This window comes from Sparus aurata, chromosome 24 (genome assembly GCF_900880675.1).
Source record: "Sparus aurata chromosome 24, fSpaAur1.1, whole genome shotgun sequence".
NCBI classification, from domain to species: domain Eukaryota; kingdom Metazoa; phylum Chordata; class Actinopteri; order Spariformes; family Sparidae; genus Sparus; species Sparus aurata.
In genome coordinates this window covers 4,457,115-4,473,614 of record NC_044210.1, presented here as the reverse complement: position 1 = coordinate 4,473,614, position 16,500 = coordinate 4,457,115, and the positions used below count along the sequence as shown (strand labels likewise).

General features: G+C 41.0%; 1 long non-coding RNA gene across 1 annotated transcript; it reads right to left on the bottom strand.

The window, feature by feature from the left end:
• Positions 1–10,888: 10,888 nt before the first annotated feature.
• On the bottom strand, positions 10,889–16,479 carry LOC115576814 (uncharacterized). Its single transcript, XR_003982946.1, has 2 exons — positions 15,566–16,479; positions 10,889–15,041 (listed from the first exon to the last, which is right to left on the bottom strand). It is a non-coding gene; the product is annotated as an uncharacterized LOC115576814 (long non-coding RNA).
• Between the last annotated feature and the right edge of the window lie 21 nt (positions 16,480–16,500).

The window sequence follows — 16,500 nt, the reverse complement described above, 5'->3', positions numbered from 1 at the left end:
CCTGACCCTCTCGAGGTTAACTACGGCGCGGTCGGATCGTAAAACTTTCTTACTATTACACCAGTGATTTGCAGCGGTTTTTGAAGGCACTGACAAATGCCCTGCGGAACAGATAAGAAAACCTCCTGCAGGTGTAATGAGAGGACGACATTAAATGTGTCCTTGCGGCTAACAGATAAGATAAGAGCTTTCTGGTGGTATTTAGCTGTGTCTTAATCACGCCATGGCTCTAAAATCATTGAAATCGGGAGATAACAACCAACCTGACACTGGCAAAAGATAACGACAGTTATTTTCTTTAGTACTTAAGAGACGACATAAAGGGAAATTAAGCGAAGGGGTTTTTGTTAAAATAGTAACCTTGTGTGATTCTTCACACAAGCTACAATATCATTTGTTTGACCACCTACTGTGCTCTTCCCTTCTAGGCACATTGAAAATAAGTTTAGTATTAAGGTTTACACATGGAAAAAGGACCCAAAAAAGGCAGACAAAAAAGCTTTTAACAAGGTGTGCCACAAGTAACTAGTAAGTCATTATTAGAGAAGATAAAAGAGGACAACGTGTATAACTTGCTGTGGTTTCTACCCGAAGAAGACAAATACGAGTGGAATTGAAAATATCAGGGCTTTAAGTGTTGAAGCTAATCAGGCCCGCTGTCATAAGGGCGAGGTTAATAGCCGCTGACAGAATCAGCCTCAGCAGACACCAAGATAGGGAAAAGGTCATTTTATTAGCGCCGCGAAACAGACACACACATGCACGCACGGTTGTGTGTCTGAGCGCACATAAATATCCGACACACTCCCAGAGGACCGGGATCCGGTTGCCGTGCATCTCCCGTTGTAGCCGTATCTGGACCATCAGATAGCGCCCATTCAGCAGGGGGAAGGATTTACATGTCACACCGTGGCCTCGACACCCACACAAAACCTTTCTTTTGTTCCCCCCATCACCTGTTCCAGATTTATGACGTCCAATTATAAACACGGATGCTAACAGTATTCCCCATTAGCCTATCAAATACTTTAGTGGTTGTCCCCTCAAAGAACCCTTCGCTGGCCTTTCAGCAGGAGCGTAACCAATTTATGCCCCCACCCCCTCCACCATCCCCCCCCCCCCCCGCCCCAAGAACATCGGAACAAAGACCTCCCTGGCTCTGCTTTTTGTTTTCCTGCACCGCTCCCCAAGACAGGTAATTAACAGGGAAGGAGTTTGTGGTTAATTTGCGAGATAATTATCTAAATTAAACTGCCTTTCGTCACACGGGGGCCTCTATCTCTCTCTCCTACTTGCCTGCCTGGCTGCAATCTGTCTCTATCACTTGATGTGGGTGGTCAGGGTATTGTGCCATTGCAGAAACAAAACCACTGATGACATGTTCTTCTTTCCGTCTTTTGTTTTTCCTTTGCTTTGTTTTGCTTTTTCTTTGTTTTTTAGTCAGAGAAGAAGTAAATGAAGAGGGTAAAGGAGCAGAGGGAGATATCGAGAAACACAGACAGAAAGGGAGATAACACAGAGAATCAGTTTACTTACAGACTTAACTAGATGACAAAAGGGAAGAGTGTCATTAGCACACACACACAGACACACACACACACACACACACACAAGCACACATTCTTGATCTCATGTGCAGAGGCTGTTATTTATCAGGTTGCTCTGAATAGCAGCAGCAGCGTTTGCCTCTCAGAAAGAGCTGGCTCAGGATCTTGGAGTGGAAAAAGTCCAAATTTAGTCTGCAGAAGTAACATGAAGTCGATTTGTTGTACCAGAGAGTCTGACAGATTTCTAGGAACTGATTAGAACCCTTAAGATGAACTCTAAACTTTAAGAGTCTGCCCTGTCTCATTAATTATATCTTTATCCTCCATTTCTTTAGTTCCTACACCCTTATAGGACTACAGTACGTCATGATCTTATGTCATGGTACACAGATATTGCACATTGAGATTTATAACCTGATTGTCCATACACACAATTGACTAAATATATATTCATGCAGACCTAATTAATTTTGATGTGGACATGTTGATGAAGGTTCTCAGTCACCCAGCTCATGGTGATTCTTAGTGCTGTATCGTAGGCAACTGGACCTGTTTCAGTTTCTTGAAGATGTTTCACCTCTCATCCAAGAGGCTTCTTCCGTTTTAACTAACTGGGGGGGGGAGTTGCAGGCTTTTAAACTCTGTGTGGGAGTGTCCTTACAGAGTCGTTAAGGAACATGTGAGCTCTGAGTTTCAGAGTCATTAGGGCCACTTGTGGGTTGTTGACCCAACCAGCCTTCATCAGGGTTGCTAAGGCTAGGTGGGCCCAGGTCTGAATGGTGGAGGGAACTCAGCACTGTATTGTAGGTGGGTGATAAGTAATGGCATAGACCACCTCCTCTGTTCACAGACCGCCGTTCCAGCTTCTGGTACCAACGAGTGGTCACTGGAAGGAATTGCACTCTCCATCATTGTGGGTGATATGGGGGGATGGGGGGTTTGATTATTTGTTTTCTGTTTAACCTCTGCTGCCCCCTCACTTTTTTTTATCTTCTTGTTTATTCATGATTATCAACTTTAACTTTTCTTTATTTTTTGCAATAACAATAGAAAACATATTTTTAAGAAGCTCTGTGAGTCAGGCTGAGGTCCAGACCTCTGCTTCAAAGAACGTTCTTGCTGAGCTACCTGCTGGCACTATCAAAGTGAAAGCTGCCGTTTGCTCCACTCAGTCTGGGTCCCCTGGTGCACTCCTGTTAGAGCCACTGACTAATGAAAGTCATCTCCCTAATTGGCTAACAGTGGCACCGCAGCAGTAAAGTCCTAGATTGCAAAAGTTACACAGTGCAGGAGCAGATCAGAGTCCTTGACTTATCTATCCTTCCATAGGCAGAGCAGAGCCAGGTTGAAGCACTGTTTTTGAAAATGAGCCTGTTTTCTGTACATGGCTATACCAAACGTATCTCTTATGAAATACCCCTACTTGATGGCACATTCCTACATCTGATTACAGGGTGGTTAAAGCACACATACACCAGCTGCTGCTAGAGACCAAGGTTATGAGGGAGAGTATGTTGATTACCGGCAGTTAAACACCAAAACTCGGAAGGATGCCTTTCCTCTTCCGAAAATAGAGGAGTCCTTGGATGCACTGTCTGGAGTTAAGTGGTTCCCAACAATGGACTGTCTTAGCAGCTACAACCAGGCACCATTGCCAAAGCAAGGCAAGCCAAAAACTCCTTATTGCACACTCTTTGGGCTATTTGAGTTTAACATTTGCCATTTGGGTCGTGTACTGCACCAGGTACATTCCAAGGCCTAATGCAAAGGATGTTTGGGGTACAGAACGGCCAGTCACCATTGTCATACCTAGCTGACATCATTGTCTATTCCACAGGTGTGGGACAGCATTGGAGTAATTTAGAGAGTCATGTCAAGATGGTATAGTGCTCTTTCCTAAGAAAATAGTAGGTTCAGTACCTGGGCCACCTGATCTAAGAGGAAGGAGTTTAAAATAAGATCTCAACTGTTGCTAACTGGCCTAACCTCACTAATATCTCTGAGTTCAGGTCCTTTTTAGGTTTCACTAGTTATTACAGGCACTTTTTGAAGAGAATTTCCAAACTGGCTGCACGGCTGCATCGCCTGGTGGCTCAACTCTCTGGAGTAAAGACTCATGAGTAAGGGCCATGGTGTGTTGGAGAGCCGAAGACTAGGCTAGTAGTGCACCCATCTGGGCTTTTGCGAATATGTAAATACTTGAGGTTGATGCCAGCCACAGTGGTTTGGGCGCAGTTCTCTCACAAGAACAAGAGGACAAAGACAAAAACAGAACCTCAACTTAAACAATGACACAGCTCCATGAAATTGGAGTTTCTTTGGGATGAAGTGGACGGTGCTTGAGTAGTTCAAGGAGGATTTCAGGGGCAGGAAATGTATGGTTTGGACTGACAACTACCATGCCAGGGGTATTCAATTAAAATTCAGAGAGGTCCACTTGGAGAAGGTCCAGAAAATCACAATGTTTAACTTGGGTTATGATTCAGTGCCATAAAGAGTATATTGAAGTAGCCTTGTAGTTGCATCAACACCTGTATGCAACGTAGACAACTAATTAAATTCAGAACAATTCTATATTATGTCAACAATATTTACTATCAGCTTTTTCATTGAACTTGAGGGATTATAAATAAGTACTTAAGTACTAAAGTGTTCGTTAAAAAATGCTTTTCTTCTTTTTAAACCCTATTTCAGTGCATTGGGCACCCAGTCTGGACCACTAGCCCTGCATGGAAAACTAGCTAACAGAAGCTATAGTGTGTAAATGTGTTCAGGCTGAAATGCTTACCAAACATGTAAACTTTAATACAGATTCAACCACGTACAACCGAGTTACAGCAACTTCCTTTTTAAATAAGAATCATCAATGTTGCCTGCACTGCCAGAACAACGCCCTTAAATGAAAGCTGCTTTTAACGTATAACTTTTATCTTGTTTATATATTTTAGTGTGTAGTTTTTATTATTCTGCTTTAACCTGTAAAGTGTCTTTGTGCTATATAAAATAAGCATATTATTATTATTATTATTATTATTATTATTATTAACTTTTGATAACTTTACATTGCAAATGTGTTAAGATTGCACTGACAAATTGAAGTCAGGAGGGCTAAAGCTGTAGGACGGTTAAAGTACAACACCAAAAATTATCATAAAATTTTAAATGGCCAACTTCCCTGCTTCAGGTCATGTTACCATGGACTTTTTCATAGGTCTAGATGTGAAACACATGGGTCATATTTTATACATGCATGTGAAGGCTTGCTTTTAAGGGGGCGCTCGGGATCAATTTTGCCATGCCTATGTCTGGAACGCATAAAATATGTAAATAACTACCAAAATTGAATTTCGTGCAAAGTTTCATGAGTTGTTGAGCATGTTAAAGCCTCAAAAGAGCTATTTATTTACATAATAATAATCAGAGCAATTCCAGTAGGGCTTTTGCACTCACTTGCAGCACTGCCAGGGGCGAGGAGCACTGCGATTATATGAAGTGAATAACGTCTTTCTAAAATAAGTTGTTGGTGAGTGACAAGCTTTGACGTGCAATATGACAGACAGACTTTTTCAACTATAACAAAAAACACCCAGGCTCTCAATGGATACACACAAATGTAAGTCATTGCATTGAAGTCAAGTGTCTGTTTTAGGTTGGCTTCATTTTACACTTTCACCTCAAGAAATCTCAAGACAGGATTTTAATGTGCCAATTATTAGACACGCAACTATAGCAGGAGCCTATGTGGTTACAACAGCAGTCTATCATTGTTGGCAGATCAGGGTGGACAGATCGTATCAGCGTGTGTTTAACAAATTGATTTCAATCACAATTTCTCAAATCAAACTTCCGTCCTCAAGTAAAAAAAAAAAAAACTTTCCAAAAAAATGTCATTAAAATTAGCCATTTCTGTGCCGCTTTCATAAATTCAATACATTGTGAATTTGCATCAAAATGCCTGGATGGAAAACCCAGCGCGTGTGTCTGTGTGTCTGTCCCACTCCCTCCGTCCTCATCCGTCCCTCCTCTCTTCCTCTCCCTCTCTTTCTGTACTGTAAAGGAGGAATGATCGCTCCCTGTCACATCTGTTGGCACGTTGCCATCAAGCCTTGACAGGAAAATAATACTCTTCAGGGAAAATAATACACTCGTTCTGCCATCGGCGCTCCCAGAAACATGTCTCGGTGTGTGTGTGTGTGTGTGTGTTTGCGCGCTTGTGTCTAAAAGCCTGCATCGCTGCTGTCAACCTGAGTACAAAGGATCACTTTATATGATTAGTATGCATCTCTGAAAAACATATTGAACAAAAAGCCCTGCCCCGAATTCTGCTCCATACCAATTAATGGATTAAGAAATTATTTTGAGTCAAGGCTTGTGAGACAGCTATGATACGTGGCTGGAGAGGACTTTTTTTGTAACGAGGTTATTGCCAGCTATAAGGCTATAATGCATTGTGATCATAAAATAGCAACCTATACGATGTTTACAATGTTGTGTTTTCACTGAGTGGCTAGGACTCTGAAACTTCTCTCGGCTCATTTTAAAGCAATGAAAGAAAACTCTTTCCCTCTAAAAAAGTTGATATTTAACACCTTCCATATTGGAGGCTTTTGAGCAGCAAACCACCAACCTCCCAGGTCACTTCAGAATTGAAGAAAATTGAAATCAACTTGGCCCCAACAATGACATTTTGATTTCTTAATTAGTGGCACTCCACGCTAGGTGTGTGTGTGTGTGTGTGTGTGTGTGTGTGTGTGTGTGTGTGTGTGTGTGTGTGTGTGTGAACTAAGGTGGGGAGTTGCCTTGGAGAGAGATCTTACAACATATGAGGTGGGTGGCTGTACAATGAGTTTTTTGAATGTGTTATTGAATAATAGGAAAAGTAATCAGTAAGCTCACTAGTAGCACACTTAGAGGCAACCGTTTTTAAAAGAGACGGGGCCTTTTTCACACTAGGGCTTCTACTAACAATTATTTTGTAATGCTTTTGGAATTAATCATTTAGTCTGGAGAATGCTAGAAACTGTAAAAGACAGCAGTCCAAAACCAGAGGATGATTAATTTGATAAAACAGAAAATGAGCAAATCCTCACATTTGAGAAGCTGGATGTAGACAATAGTTGTAGTTTTTGCATATCAAATGACTTAAATAACATTGAATTAATACATTCTCAAATATGTGCTTTTGACAAAGAAGTCATTGAATTAACTACATTTTCAGCATATTGTTTAAACAATATGTAATTCACTATCAAAGTGAAATGTAATAACTTACCAATATTTGGTAAGTAAAACAGTAACTCACCTTCAAGGACATATAATGCAGAGTCTCTGTGTGTAAAGGGCTAGTGTTAACCTGATGTAACATTTTTCATATGAAGGTATATATTACCATACATACATATTTATCATTATTGTTATTTTACTGTTGCTGCTGTTTATATTCACCCAAAACTTCAAATTCTAAAAATGCACTACATGATATATGTTCAATGTGGCATAAAGGAGTTTAAAGACTTTGGTGACATTGCGCAACCGTGTTGCTCAATAAATGATCATACAGACCAGCTGCATGTTCAACAGCATTTTTCACTTGGACATAGCCTGTATCAAAATATAATCCTCAAACTCAGACCAAGATGTATTGTGTTATGTGTAGTCTCAGTATAAGAAAATTGTTCTATTATTTTATATACTGCAATAAGCCAGATAAGCATTATTGCTCATATTCCATACTCACATTTCTCCTTTTTTTTATTCATCTAACATTTATTTTACCACGGCGCTCTTGAGATTGAAACCTCTTCCACAAAGGAAGTTTGCATTCATTCATTCATTCAAACAAACAGAATTAAATACGTTTTAACTTATTTGCCACCCAGGATAAAAATGAGCCATTGGGACCTCAGTTTGTATTTGAATTTCGGGCATACGCACAGATTATGAGGTCCTCACAAAGCCATGATTCTGGGTAGATTTTTAGTCAGTGAGTTGAAGGTACTGATGTATGCATTTACATATATTTAGGACTGTAGTCAAACAATTGACCAGTATGATGTTTGAGGGGTCTTGTCAAAAAACAAACCTTCAATTGCCGTATTATAAAGCAACCAAGCGAGCATCAACACCTCTTTATTTTTAGCCAAGGTGACTCACTAGCAGAACTACAACTATATTTGCTCGCATAATTGGAAATGTATTGGAAAGACATTCTAATAGTGTAAGTGCATAATGTGATACATGGTCAGTAACAGAGTGGCTCATCCATTATAACTAAAGAGCGGCCTCAATTCTCCATTTCCATCCAACAACATGGAAAATGGCAGTCCATTTTCCTCCGCTAATGCAAACAACATAGCTGCTCTAAAATCAATGTAATTGGCCGGACCATTTAGTCTGACTGACTATCTTGTAGCGGCGTGATGATGGCAGCTCAGTTCCTTCATAGAGTGAGGGGAGTCGGAGTGATGGGAGGAGCGCTGACATGTGGATGATTGGGGACTCTATTCAAATATATACAGAGGCCGATTTGCATTCATGATGCTCGTCAACCATGCAGCTAAAAAGGTGATGTGCCATTTAGGAGATCAACTAAAACCAAGCAGTTCTACATAATGTTAATTTTTCTTGTTTTATAGCATTTATTTACACAAAACACTGACTTAACCAATAACTTACAACAACTGGTACAGTCACTAGTCTACACGCGATGTCTCAAATCCTATCCTCACTTGTAGTAGTATTAGGTATTGTGATGGTGGCCATGTTTCCATCTTGTCATGCAAATTTGAAGCATGCTTTTGAAATTTCCCAATCAAGAAATACAAAGAAAGCATTAAACTGTTAGTGTCTACCGACTGTTTTTGAGCATATAATCCAGGCTATACAAAGCATAGTTTTGTCTAAAGAGAGGTGGTATATGGGGATTTTCCACTGGCACTTTCAGCTACACTGAATCAAACCTTGCCATGCTTATTCAGTTTTACCAGCACACAAGTTGAGCCAAGCTAGGGCCAAGATGAACCCTCTTTGGATCAGGGCAAAAGCTCACCCGGCAACACCTTCAAGCAGGCAGCCCTGTTGTAGTGGAAACGCAAATGCTGAGTCAAACCGAGACAAGCCGAGACAAGCCAAGCCAGCACGTGTATTGAAAAAGCGCCACTGAGTCAAGCATGGCTGTGATGAACAATGTGAAAGACATAGAGGTCTCGAACCGGATTCAAAACCAGTTGTTTGCCAACCATCAACAGACCTCAAAGAAGAAGAAGAAGATGAAGAAACAAAACCAGGTGCCTTGGCCATCTTGGCAGACTTTGAGACCACAGTGTCTTTCAACCATCTAACCCAACCAGCCAGACCGTCTCACGGAGGAAGAGAGTTGGGATAAGACATATGCTAATCTGACATGGTTTTAAGCTTCTACGGGTGGACCATGTTCCAGGCCTACAGAGCACAGGATGACAGCTCGATAAGAGAGTTGTACTAACATTGAAGCGAAGCGCCCACACACAGTCACAGTGGATGGACTGTGTTTCTCAGCATCGAACATTTGATGTGAAGATGCTGACCATATTATCACAGCCACTTTCTTGCTACTGTTTTACATTCACCCAAATGTAAAAGTTGCATTAGACAGATGCCTTCTTGAACACTCTTTAATCTCCTTAAATACCACACTTCCTGTCTCTTATGCACACTTGACACAGAAACAACCAGCCAGGAGCCAGCAGCTCAACCCAGGCCAAGATAAAGGCAAGAAAACCAGAGAGGCCTATTCAACAGGTCATTGCAGCCACCTGCAAGTATGAAAATGTAAATATTGCAACATTTTCACGATGCAGCCTTTCTGAAGCATGAGTAATGTTATTTCTCTAAACCAATTCAACCACTTCAGAGCATACTGAACACAAATTAATGTTATAATTGCCCGGTCACTGGAAAGACACTTTTGCTAACCAGTAGCCATAAAGACAAAGCTAAACACCGGAGTTAGCATACCAGCTAACAAGCTACGTAGCTCGACTGCAACATCGTACTTCTCAGACACTCCCCTTGGCTCTGATTGGTTGTGTTGATTCGGGAGCGGTGGACTCTTGCAAATCAAATTGCAGCCACTAGGCGGAGCCACAGGCAGTGGATTTTTACACAGCTGACCTGTATCTTATTCTACTGTCAGATCATAATGTCAATTTTAGCAAATATAACAAAAAAAATGTTTACAGACTACAACTTTAAAGTCTGCATTATATAAAAATCCAAGTGAAACATCCTGTAGGCTTTAACATCATCCCTGCAGCACTCTATTTTGTGGAAGTGCAATATTAAAATTGCTAAAATACCAGATTATACACCCTTTAATGACCTGAAGTTTGTATTGTGCAATTTAACACATATTTAACTTTTTTTTTTTTACATGTTAAAGAAAAAGGAAAAGACCTCTCCATGCGACAGGAATGGCGTCAGGTGATTTTCTGTACAAGCTCAGATTGGCTTCTAATCAGACGCTGACCATAAACAAACATTAAAAAAGAAAAATCTTTTCTGCTGTGCCAGTGAGCAAAGAACACAAGCCTGCTCACTGTCAATCTCACTCTAAAAAACCAGAAATAGAAGACGACTGAGCTGCTTACTCTTAGGAAAATTACAAAAATTGGGTTTAGGAAAAGTGTGTCTATTTGTGTGTGTTTTACATAAAATGTACTTGAAACCAGGCTATATTTGTCTATGCTTTAGAGGCAGAGCGGCTGCTCTGTGCTGGAGGCCCTCTCACCAGGATCTGTTTGTCAGCTCCCACATTTACGCCGTGGAGAATGAATGCAGAAAGCCGGATATCCATCACATTAATGCAGTTTGATAGCAGCCTGGCACTTTGAGGCAATTCAGTCCACGGGAAGGCTCTTGTATCCCACTGGTCCCTTCTCTTTTCTGCAAATACTTGGGAGTGTGGCAGGTCACTTAAGTTTTCAGCTTTATTTTCAAAAAACAATTTAAGTGCAGCTGTGCTGGTTGGATACGTTGCTGTTTTATTGAACTCTACAGTAAAGCTGTATGCTTTGGCTTTGTTACCATTGCTGCTACCCCTTTTAGTGAAATATCAACTTGGACAGTATGATTCTACTCTACAGGAGATGTGGCTGCGATCGTCTGCCAAATGCTGTTGATATTCAGCAGCTGCTATAATAGAATAATCTTGATTCTGCAGGTTGCCAAAATGAAATCTTGAAAATGTAAAATTGCGACTTAGTAGATTTTTTCACTAACACTTAAGCACACCTCCAAATTCAGAAATACGTCTGTCCTCTCATGACAACGGAGCAAAGAAGACCAAGAAATGTGAGAAATCGAATAAGCAGATTTTTAAATTTTTTTGCATGAATAAACACTTTGAGATGTCTTAATATATGATCACAATTATGTATTTGTGTTGATTTATTGTCTGTAATTTCTAAATAGGAAGGATTAAAGTAAATTCTGCCACATATCAATCGATTTCTAAAAGTAATTTGCCTTAAATTAGCTTTTATGTTTTTTTAGTTTTTTTTTTTATTTCTGATCAATTCATAACATGATGGCCTGCATTTGCTTTATATGGTACAAGTCAGTATTACATCAGTGTAGATAAATATATCATTTAAAGTTATGAAATGCATCTTTTTTTCTTGACCGTAGTCAAAAGCAATAAAATAAGTCATACACTTTCCCTGCAGCATCTTGGGGGATACCACAGTCTCCCACCTTGTTTCCCCCCCCCTCCTGTCTTTACACCCAGTTAACCTTAATCTCTGCAGCGTGTGAACAGCGCAGTCTAACAATCTGGTCACATTAGAGAACTGAAGCTAATGGTGCATCAACAGGTCGAGCCTCTGAGCGCCCCATAATGGAGGTCTTTATTCCACTCGAGCCTGTTTGGTTATTGTGGCACAGTTAGTCTGAGTAACAGCTGAAGAAATGGCATGATGCTAGCGTAGCGAGAGGAAGTGATAGTTCATTCCTATTTATATTTGAATCTCTCTGCCCCTCGAAAAAAAAACATCAGAACTGTTGTAGAGCACATGTCAGCATTTACAGCATGCAACCAAAAACCCCCCCAATATGGATAATTCCTATTTTACAGTTCAGTGGCTGTAAAATATCGAGATAAAAGACAAGACGCTTAAAAACCCGCTTTGTTCTCACAGTGTGATCAAGCTTTTCGTCATCACTTTTTCATCGAGCCGGTGGGTTCAGATCTTTTCCTCTGGGTTGTTGCACCGACAGCCAATAATACAAGCAGCCTTCACTGTTTTTTTTTTTTTATATATAGGTCCTGTTATATGGTTAAAAAAAAAAAAAGGTATGCAGGCGCGTCGAACTCCACGTTATCATGTTTCGATGTGAAAATTGGCCAAAAATTGCAACATTAATGAAATATGAAACGTCATAAAATATGTGACGAGTGAGATCTTACTCTGAAAATTCAAATGTCTTCTTTCAGATTCATTGTCTCTCTTCAGGTATGAATTTCCATACAAAGACAGACGTTTCAACTTCAACTAACTCCGACCATCTCTCTTCCCTTCTAAGTAGTACCGTTCGTCACAGTGTTCCTCAGTGTTAAACTGCCTGTTAGACACACAACATGAGAACATGAGACAGATCATTAGGCCTGGGTGTTACTGAACATGGTCCAGTTTGTAACTGGAAAACAGCAGTTTGCAGGCACTGTACACACAAGAGTTTATACTAACGGGGGAGCTGTAGTTGTAAAGGCTTGAGAGATCTAGCTTACAGTAGGTTTAAATGAGGAGTTTGAAGGTAGATATCATGTGCCCACTAGTGGAGAGTTTCTAAATTCTTCATCGCTGCACTAAGAGAGGATTTCAACCTGACAAGGTCCTGACGTTCATGTACTGCACATCATCCTCTCAATGCAAGTTAAAGGAGCCGAGCTCAAGAGCCAAGTTTCTGTTCTTCTGACAGTATGAGAAAGAGTTATTGATTGGACTTGCACCGCTGATAGCCTTTGCATCTCAGCTATCTTTGTCATATGGTTGTCATTTTATACGCTATTATAAGTCACCAGTATTTGGTCACTAAACACACAGCAACACCTGTGTAATTATATTACTACCTGTGCAATTTTGGGTTGAAAATCTGATAATAGATTTCTTTTTTTTTCTCCATATAATTCAGTACCCTTAATTCAATTTGACGGAGATATTGTATCATTTTAAACACATATCACAAAACTATCAAAGCGTACTTTTGACAACTCAGTTTGTAGAGAATGTGTAGTACATAGTTAAATTTTTGACTCCTAAGAAAAAGACTAACGTTGATCATTTTCAAATCACTTTCAGTGAGTCATCTGTCTCTTTTGATAGCAGTGACAACATAGCGGAGCTGTAGCCAAAGCTGAGAAAATATGGGCTCCGACCTGTGTTTAGTGGGGGTGTTAACATCCTGAAGAAATTACAGAGTTTACGTCGTGCAATTTCACACACATTGCACATTTTTAGCGTGATTTTGCGGGCCATTAACAAGATTGCCAGGAGAATTCTTGACCTCGTTTGTAAAAACTTTGCGACCAAAGCAACAGTGTTTGAGAATTGAAGCTCACCATCAAACTGTTTATACTATCACACTAATTTCATACTGAAGTTGCTGCCATTTTTCCAAAGGATGATTGAAATTTCGGAAGTACAAATATGACTAAATTCTGCACGACATCCTGTCTCAAGTGTGAAAAAACAAGGAAAGCGACAACTGTGGTAGACAAAGAGCTGTGTCTAGTGAGGTACATGATAACTTAAGTTATATTTAAATGCATAAGATTCTAGATCTAATTATGTGAAATTGCCTTTAAAGGCCCAAGTGAGCCTTTATGTGTAAAAGAGGTGAAGATAAAATTATGACACATTAGACATCATGGTGGCAACAATATGACTTGGTCTCTGTTTGTAAGACTGTGCTGCTATCTAGTGGTTTTATGAGGATTTACATCATCATCCTTTCCAACAGGAAAATCTCAGACCTGCTGGAGGAAGGAAGTAAATCTGTTCTATCCATTTTTCCCAGCTTGGATTGTATTTACCATTTCCATATACAAATGTGTAGTTCATTTATAAAGAGTTATGCGTCTCTGAACTATTTGTAAATGCACAAACCACGATTTACACATGACTTTTACTATTCACAAACACCAAATTCCTTTTTTGTGGAAGTTAGCCTTTGGGTGAATGTGTCTTTTCCTAAATATATTGTTAGTAATTTAAATAAATCCTTTACTTTGTGCATTTTTAAGTAAATGCCATTAGTACATTTGCAGTTCTGTATGTGAAGCGTTGAATTTGCATTCATAATGCTCGAGGGCAGGTGTGCCCAGCCAGGCAACGTCAGGCCCACTAAAAAATCAACAACAAATAAAATCAGTGAAATGTCCCTTTTTTGTATTTTCCACAGACAGAATAAAGGTTTCTCAGATCTGAAACTGTAATTAATCTCTGGCATTTCCTGAATGTTCCTCAATTCAAATCAGTTGTATTTACATAGCCCACAATCAGATTGCTTCAGTCCCTAGACCCCCAATAACAGTAAGGGAAAACCCTTTTAGCATGTCCGACTCTGTGCAGCAGGGTTAAGTGTCATGCCATCCAGACCTCTAACCTCGTGGGCATCTACATTATAAATCTCTAAAAGCATTTCAGGAGAGACATCACTGCGGTTGCCATCTGCTCTCCTCCCAACAAATGCGTGCACCATCATTGCTTCAAATACTTCTTCATCTCAGCCAAACACAGGGGCAAAGACAGCTGCCCAATCCGGTATTTGTAGTGGTCTGTTGCAGTGAGGTGGGGTAGCTAATTCACAGAGATGTCCTATCCGGTCACCTTCCTGCTGGTAGCATAAGAACTCATTTTTATCACAGCTCCTTGCCCAGCCAATTTGAAAAGTTCCAGTTTGGCACAACTAACTTCCTGATGACGTTGCATGCTGGTGACTCCTCAGTCCTGGTCTACTAGATCTAAGCACAGCATTTGATGTGGTGGCGTTTGGATACTTGGGGAGGCCTTGGCACCACCATCAAGCTGTTGCATTCTTTATTATAAAAGTGTTCCAGAAGGATCCATCCGTGGCCCTTCATCATTATCATCCTCAGAACTATGTTTTGACGGCCAAGCGAGGAGGGTTGTTCATGTTGTTCAGGTTGTTCTTTGCATCTGTGAAGTATTTCCAAAATAAGATCCTTCTCATAAAGTCAAGATCTGAACAAAGTTCTTAATGCCTTTGTGACGTCCCGGCTAGACTACTGCAGCGGCCTTTCCTCTGGTATCAGTCAAACCTGATAGGTAGGTTCATGCTCCACGTAAGGGCTGACTGTGGAAGAAGACGGAGGCTCAGGTGCAGGCTCCGGCGAGTAGGAAGCGGTGGATCCCAGAGCGATCAGGCGGTGAACTTGGGCACAGGTAGCTGGGCAGCAGACCAGCTGTGGTGCTGGAGCTCCGGATGGCAGCGGCTCTAGGAACGATGAGGGGATAACAAACAGTCAGACGAGAAGGCTGAGCTGAACCCACAGACTCTTAACTCTCCATGGTCTGACAAGTAGTATGAACACCCTCCCTGGCTGTTTTCTCTTCCTTTTCTTCCTCTTTAAAACATTTGCATGAAGTTAAACCCTGACTGTATAATGGTTAGTACCAATAACGTCAAGGGCTGACACCCTTGATTGAGATTGAGATTTACTGTACACACAAGCTGCAGTCCAGGTTACTGGAATGTCGTGATAGTTTCAGTGTCCCATTATGGTAAAACAATACTGTGTTGTTGGTTTTTTCGTTTTTCTTCTTTTTCTTTTTATACGGAAATCGGTCAATAAAGATATAAGAAGTGTTGGGATGGTATTGGCATTTGGCATGCCCAACTTTTCAAATCACCTCAAGTTTCTCTTTCACTCTCTCAAGACTGAAAGCAGACTGAAGGAATACCTAACTGTGATCCTTTATGAAGTATACAGTATGAAATATGAAATATGCAGCACTCACATAATGTTGCTGCAATCCAAATCCATCCATCCATCCATCCATCCATCCATCCATCCATCCATCCATTCTCTTCTGCTTATCCGGGGTCGAGCTGCGGAGGTGTCAGGCTGAGAAGGGTATCCCAGACCTCCTTTTACCCAGCAATGCTTTCCAGCTCCTTATGGTGTGTATAGTCCCTCCAGCGAGTTCTGGTTCTGCCTCGGGGTCTCCTCCCAGTTGGTGGGAGGCACCCGGGAAGCATCCTGACAGGATGCCCGAACCACCTCAGCTGGCTCCTTTCAACATCAAAATCCATATTTATGTACATATCCATGGTTTGGAGTCGTTGACAATATCAATAATCAACAACCTCATTCAGACGTAGTTATCACGTTACATTCCCTTTAAGCCTCCCTGTTATCGTCCTCTCCTGGGTCAAAGGTTCTGAAGTACACGTGTTGATGTTGCAGGCTTCTCACAAACTGCATCACTTGTCCTCCTCTTGTTGTCGTTTTCCAGTGTTTAGTGACAAATCTAAAAACCAGAAATGATAATAACAACAGCAAAAAACAAAGCAAATCAGATATACTGTTAATCATCTTACGTGATCCATAAATCTTCGAGGTTGAATGAGAGATCCCTTGCTCTGAATGAAAGGTGCGCTGCTGTCTGGCACACTTTGCACGTCACGTTGCTCCAAGCGCCCACTTGTTGGCCAGTGATGGCAACCCCATCAAAGTTTGACTTCTGCTGCGAAACAACGGGCTGAAAGGTACGAGACGGAGAGAGAGGTTGTTAGACGGAGCGGAGAAAGAGAGGTGAAGGGTGGAGAGCCGAGGAGTCGAGCGTGCTGCTGTCTCTCAGCCGGGAGGATGAATGGACAGCCTGCCTCCCTGCCTTTTATATTCTCTCTTCGCCTGCTGCCTCGCTTTGGCTTTTACCCTGGCTTTAGCGCA